This window comes from Suncus etruscus, chromosome 1 (assembly GCF_024139225.1).
Source record: "Suncus etruscus isolate mSunEtr1 chromosome 1, mSunEtr1.pri.cur, whole genome shotgun sequence".
Classification (NCBI taxonomy): domain Eukaryota; kingdom Metazoa; phylum Chordata; class Mammalia; order Eulipotyphla; family Soricidae; genus Suncus; species Suncus etruscus.
Window position 1 is genome coordinate 88,422,893 of NC_064848.1, and position 7,645 is coordinate 88,430,537.

Consider the following 7,645-nt stretch of genomic DNA (forward strand, 5'->3'; position numbering starts at 1 on the left):
TGCTAGTAGTCCTGCTAATCCATGAGCAGTGCATATGCCTCTATTTCCTTGTATCTTCCTTAATTTCTTGAATCAGTTTTGTAGGTTTTTTTTATATAGGTCTTTCATCTCCTTAGTTAAGTTGACCCCAAGGTACTTGATTTTCTGAGGTACAATTGTGAAAGAGATTTTTTTCCTGATTTATTGGTGTCCTTAACTTTGAGGTGCTACTGTGGCATCCACATAAGTTTGTAAGACTTCCACTAAAAGCAGAGAGGTGGTGGGCACTAAGCCGCAGCAACCCCAATTAAAAAGACATGGCCTCTGAATTAGGGGCCAGAGAAGAGGCTGGAAGAAGAACCATATACTGAGCCTGCCACTGTTGGTGTGAAACTCTATTCTATAGATTCAGAGGCATGCGGACAACATAGGGCTGTAAAGTGGCTGTAACCCTCTCTGGATCAATGCAGAATAGTCTTCTGGAATTCTGTCAGACAGAGGGAAAAGGTATTGTGCCTACTGCATAAAATCCATAAAGTATTGCATATAAGGTCCAGTTTGGGGCCAGTATTGAAAAGAGATGATAGAAATGCCAGTTCCTGTGTCAATCATTCCCTTAAACACTTGACCATGGATCTCAAAAGTTATGAGTGGGCACCTGTCCTCTGTAAGAGCAGCAATGTATGCCACTAGGGAAGTAGTGCTACTGAAACTTCCAGTCCTGGTGTGAGAGGATTGGGCAAGCATTAAAAAAAAAGAAAAGAAAGGAGGAGGAGTTGACTACTACACTCTCCCTTTTCAAAATTCCAAACTGTTGGTACTAAAATGACAATTGCTGTTTCCCCAGTATAATCAGAGTCAATGAGTCCAACATGGACATTGACTCCCTTGAGAGTCAAACTGCTTCTCCCAAGTTGTAGACCTACAGTGCCTGGTAGAATTGATCCTTTTATACCAGATTTTAACTTGTAGGGGCACAGAGCCAATGCTATATTGATCGTGTCAGGGCAGGGAATATCCAAGGCAGCACACCCTGCAGTGGTGGATTGCAACAAATCTATTTATTATAGCTCTGTAAGCCCAGCTGTGTGTGTTTTGGGGGGAGAGGTGTGTGGAAAAGCTGCAGTCGGAAATGTCCCCTGCTTCTGTAGGGTCTGGGGATGGCCCCTTCTAAAATTTCCCAAAACAAAATTATTGAGAAAATCTTTTGCCCAATGATCTCCTGACCACATCACAGACCAGGTTCAGGTGGCACTCTCCAGGGGTCAGGACCAGGAGGGCTCTTACATTCCCTTTGGAAATGGTCCAATTTATCACAATTAAAATTTTTACCCTGAGCTTGTGAGGCCTAGAGATGGCCCTTGTTCAGTTTTTCAAGATGGATTAACAGAGGCCTCAAATTCTGAGTGCAATCTCTTCCCCCAATGGTTTTTCCTGTTGTGTCAGAGATAAGATCTAGGAGGCACTGCATAAACCTCAATAACAGTCACATGCTCCTGATGTTTAAATAGAACCAGTGCTCTGAAATACTTTTAAATATCCCATAACATCCTATTTTTCTCTTATGGGACATAAGATAACCTGACAATTTTCATTACCATTCTTATTACCATTCTCAAAAGCCAATTGTTTCAATAGATATTGTTGAATATTTTTACACTTAATCTGTCTCTTAATTGCATCCCTTAGTTTCTCAATAAGTTCTGCATTTGGTTTAAAGACTCCCTGAAAAGTTCTTGTACAACTTCCTTTAAATTCAGTGTCTACATCAATGTTATTTCCAATCTCACAATGGCTGCCTTGTGGACGTGAGCAAAAACAGCACTAGGCAAGGTAGCTTGCTTTTTAGTCTCCTGCCTTTTTCCCTCGCCTATTAGCATCTCATAAGTCAATAAAACCTCTGGAAATTTTCTCCCCGAATGACCTAAGGTATGAAGTTTTGTCTTGGTCTCATCACTGAACCACATTTTCCATTGTGTGTATATACATATATATACACATACATATATATACATACACACACACATATTAAGAAGGACTTAAGCAGGTTTTAGCAACCACATGAAAATTCTGGTATGGGGATGAGTCCAAAACACTTTCACTTCAGCCTGTTCATTTCAGTACAGAGATGTAGGTTTATAGGTAGCACGGGCCTTTTTAAAATGCACTAGTGAGTCCATTTTCAAGACTTAATTTTCGTCCATATAGAATAGGAAGAAGAGAAGAAACTCATGAGACCTAGATGGAATAGACCAATTTTTTTAATTGCAAGCTTCTCTTGGGACAACTTCTGGAGTAGTTTTTATGGGGGATATTTTCTATGAGTCATTTTCAGACCCTGAGTAGGAAGAGGTGGCAGTGTCTTCACCTGATGCACCTAAAGGTTAAGCTGTACTTGAGAGATGAGGTCTTTCCAGCTTGATACCATTAGTAAGAGGTAAATTACTGGCCCTAGGAAAGCCTTGAGATTGAGAACACTTCTATACTGAGAAGATACCTCTCCCCTTTCTGGACATGTGCAAGGGAGATTATCTTCCTTTGGGATATGTGTGTGGGCAAAGGAATGAATGATTAAAACAATAATTACTCAAGTTTCCCAAAAATGTGGGGGATCCTAGTCCCCTTCTAATGTGCACTGTTAAGATTGTCCTTAGCCTTTCTCCAAATTTAGCCTCCAAGGTATCTTCACCAGGGTACCAGGAATTAATTTCACAGACATTTTTAAGGCAGGACCAGAGTTGGTCCCAGGAAATATGATCTTCAATTTTGTGTGAAAAGTGCAGCAATAAAGGATGCAGCACATTCAATCTTGAGAGAAGCATATTGGTAACACAGAACAATATTTGTCCTATCTTAAAAGGAGACATATATGGCTGGTATTCTATCTCCCCATTACCCCCAAAAACCTACTACCTCACTCACTGCTCTGTGATAGTCCACCAAATGTAGACCTTCCATGTTCAAGTCCCTATGTTCAAGTCCCTGTTCTGGCGCCAGATGCAGATGAAGCTGGTGATGTCGGATTCAAGACTAGTTTGCAATGGGATGGCTTAGCATGGGACAGGATATCAGAGGATGAGCACTGACAGATTCAAACAATAAGGGAGCAACTTCAGGAAGATTACTTGGACTATTTGAGGTGAGGAATTCTTATCATGTGGTTTAGCCAATCTGGTTAGGAGAAAGCAGGGTGTATGATCTGTGTTTAGCTACAATAAAAGAAAGTAATTTAATCTTATAAAATTAATCAGTTGGGTGGTCACCATCTAGCTCAATTGTTCAGATTCAGTATCATATATGGTGAAACAACCTACTCTTGATTTCTAATGCAGGTTGAAATACATTCCTCTCTTGTTAAAATGGCTTGAATTTAATCAAACTTCAACTAATTTAACTTTCAATTTACAGGAAATATAAACAATACTGAATTAAGTACTCCAGAAAGAAACAATAAAACCAGAATAAAGATAGTTCATCTGACCAACACTGGAGAATATTGTTATGAATATAAAAAATGAATGCAACTAGATTAATAGCTAGTGATCAGATACAATTAAATATGCATGGCAGAAGGAGAGAAAATAACTCTTAAAGTCAGTGGAGTTACTTTGGAGACAATAAAATGAAATTTCAGTGGAGTTAAATAGTTTCATTGGACACAATGAAAATTTGGATTTGATCAGATATTAAATGGTATAATAGAATACTACAAATACTCTTTGATGGTAGTTAAGGTAAAATATGCAAAGCTAAGATTTCCATTTCTCCAATATACCTGGCTTTCAAATGATACCAAAAATTAAAAATGTGAATAGGTTGAAAAACAAAGTTAATTTAAAAATAATAAGATCAAGGGGCCAGAGAGATAGTACAGCGGTAGGGTGTTTGCCTTGCCTGCAGCTTACCCAGGACCAACGATGGTTCAAATCTTGGCATCCCATATGGTCCCTTGAGCCGGCCTGGAGCAATTTCTTTTTTTCTTTCTTTTGGTTTTTGGGCCACACCTGGTGATGCTTAGGGGTTACTCCTGGCTTTGCACACAGAAATCGCTCCTAGCTTGCGGAACCATATGGAATGCCAGGGGATCGAAAAGTGGTCAGTGCTAGGTCAGCGGCGTGCAAGGCAATCCCCTACCTTTGCGCCACTGCTCTGACCCCCAAGAGCGATTTCTGAGCGTAGAGCCAGAAGTAACCCTGAGTGCCACTGGGTGTGACCCACCCTTCCCCCCCAAAAAAATCAATTAATGGATACAGATGAAGGGTTTGTGTCACTAAACTACACTCTTCTAAAAAAAAAACCCCCACCTTTTTAAAGTTATGCAATATAATTTACAACTAATAGAATATTGTAATATTATTATATATGTAAATAATATTATTTGTCAATAATAGAATTTCAGGCAAGGAACGGAAGGTATCAAATGTGCGTGAATTCTTGGCCCTACTAACAGAATAAAAAGGCCAGAAAAAAATCGAGAGGTTATTAAAACAATCTGGCTGGATCAATAGCAGAGCAGTAGAGCATCTGCCTTGCATGTGTCCAAACCCAGACAGACCCTGGTACGATTCCTGGCATCCTATATGGTCCCCCAAGCCTGCTAAGAGTAACCCCTGAGCACCTCTGGGTTTGACCCAAACGCCCCCAACCAAAAAAAAAAAAAGAAGAAGGAAAAGGCAATCTGAAGGTAACATAGAGTCATGTATTAAGGGACTTAGACATATTGGCAATGTAGAGATCACGAGATCACAAATATTTTCCTCCAGACTATCATGTTAGTCCTTGTACCACAGATAACTTAGAACATCCAGTATTTGGACCTTAAAGAAGTGCTTTTTCATTTTATCTATGCATTTCCTAATAGGGTTATTAGGCTTTTTGTTGTTTATATTTATGGGTGCTTAATTTATTTCTAGGCAACACTTGGTGGTGCTCAGGGCTAACTCCTGTCTCTGTACTCTTGGTTCACTTTTGGTAGTCTCAAGGGACCATGAGTTGCTGGGGGTGGAACCCAGATCAACACTGTGCAAGATACCCACTGGTGTACCACTCTGCTCCTATGTAGCTGCTTTATATAGCTTCACTATTATCCCTTTATCTGATGTATAGTGTGCAAATATTTCCTCCCATTCAGAAGGGTTAATTTCTCTTAGGATTAACATCTTCAAAAACTATAAAGGAAAAAGAATTTTCTGGATTATTTTCCAACACATATTTGTTGAGTTTCTTCTAATCATTCTATTTGTCGATCTAAATAGCTATGACTTGTTTTCTCAGTTCTGCTACTCACTGGAAATACAGCACATCTGGTTCACTTAGATGTGACAGTTGTATCTAATGCTTCGTTCATGGCTAGCTATAAAAAATTTACTTGGTATATTAAAAAATTTTAAGTGAACTGAAAGTTATTTTCTTTAGAGGAAAGTTATTTTAGAGGAAAGTTATTTTCTTTACAATTATAAAAATTTGAGTAAGCTTTTCTGGTCCTCTGTTTTCTGCTCTACAAAATAAAATTAAAAAAAAATAGAGCCAGAAAATTAAAAGAAAGCTACCGAATCATTTCATCTCCCATTCTACATCCAGAAATCCTTTTGTAAAAAAATGAAATATGTAAACAAAGTTCAAGTTGCCCTCCCTAGCCTCCAAAGTGGCCTGGTAAAATGGCAGTAAATAAGGGGATAAAAAACAAAGACTATAAAAAAGTATAAATGACAGATTGCTAACAATCAAATGACTCATTCACAAATACACAAAACATCATTGTATTGTAGCTTATATTACTTATATTTTAGTTTAAGTTTTACTTTCTTCAGAATCTTTTGCTCCTTTAAATATTTATGTTCATATTTAATTACTGTTAGAGATGAGATTTTCTACAAAGCCAAATGAATATTACCACTGAAATAGAATCTCAAATTTTAAAAGACTGCATCAGTATGTAAGCATGCTCATATGTGTGTGAGCATGAACACACACACACACACACACACACACACAATATCCTGATCCACCTACCGGTGGAATACTACAGTATCAGCTTTTTTTTAAATTAAACTTATTTTTATGCACATAAACCTGAATAAACTAAATATAGTTTTCTATAGTGCAGTACATATAAAAAAAGATTTTATCTAATATAAAGAAATTATAAGATTCCTTATTGCTGCTTTCTATTACGTAAAGGAATTGAATAATATAATTTCAATGATTTTTTCCAACTCTAAAATCTTTTAATATTTCATTTAACTCTTTTTTAAAGTGTATCTCTTTTTTTGCTATTACTTACTATTTTTTATTTTATCTTATTTATTTTTAATTTTTATTTTGACCATATTGTCTTACATATCTTTCACAGTAGTATTTTAGGTACATATTAACATTAAATCAGGGGCATTCCCATCACCAAATTGTCCTCCCTCCACCCCCATCCCATCCTGCAACCCATATCTCCCACTATCACCCCCCAGGCTGCTTGAGTAAGTGGTCCCCTCTGTGTCTAGCTTACTACTAGTGATCATATATCTGTTTGGCCCTGGTACCCTCCCTTATTTCCCCCTCTATTTGAGAGGCAGAGCTAGATTGTTCGAGTTATGTTGTTTTGTTTGAAGGAAAGAAAAGCAATAAAATGGGGTAAAAAATTAAATAAGAGTCCTTCTAGAGGCTTTCAACCTCAGTTAGAGAGGACAGGAAAAAGGTAATTGAAACACCACAAAAATACAAAAAGAAATATCAAATAAAATATCCAGTGAGCACTACAGCAATAAAGACAAGCACCACACAATAGTCTTGGTCCTGAAATAAAACTACGCTGGAGTGTAAAAAGAAAGAGAAAGATAAAATAAAATAAAATATTCTTCTGAGGAAACTGAGGACCTGAAGGGAGCCCTGTCTTCTGCTTCTCTATCTTTCTTGAATTCTTGAAGCTCTCCTCAGAGCCCTGGGAAGCGAACCCCCCCAAAACTGCATTCTGAAGCTACCCAGCGAACGAGTGAGTAAAAAATGGCTGGCTGTGGGGGTTGCCAGGTGGAGTGCTGATTGCTCTACCTGCAGAGTCTCCACCATGCTGTGCTTCTTCTGAGGAAACTGAGGACCTGAAGAAAGCCCTGTCCTGTGCTTCTCTGTTTTTCCTGAATTCTTGAAGCTCTCCTCAGAGCCCTGGGAAGAAAACCCCCAAAAACTGTCATCCAGAGGCCCCAGAAGAGCGCGGCCACAAAGTGAAGCGTCTTGTCTGCGAACTCTTTCTAACCAATAAACCCACCACAACACGCAGGAAAAACTACACTACTAGCATGACAATAAGGAAAACTTGCAGGCAAACACCATGCACAGAGAATGATGATGATAGCTTAGATGACCTAAAAAATTCCAACCATCTGATTAACCTCTCAGATAAGGAACTTAAAATAGAAATATGGAAGATGTTTGAAGAACTCAAAGAAAGCACAGATCTATCTGAACAGAACACAAAGACAGAAATCAGAAAAGTCAAAACTGAAATAGCAGATCTGAAAAACACGGTAGCTCAACTGAAAACCTCAGTTGATGGCCTCGACAGCAGGGTAACAGCAGCTGAGTACAGAATTGGAATACCAGAAGATGAGATGCAGAAAACTCAACACAGCAGAAGAAATTGGAAAAGAAACTTAAGACAAATGATCAGGCAATGGAA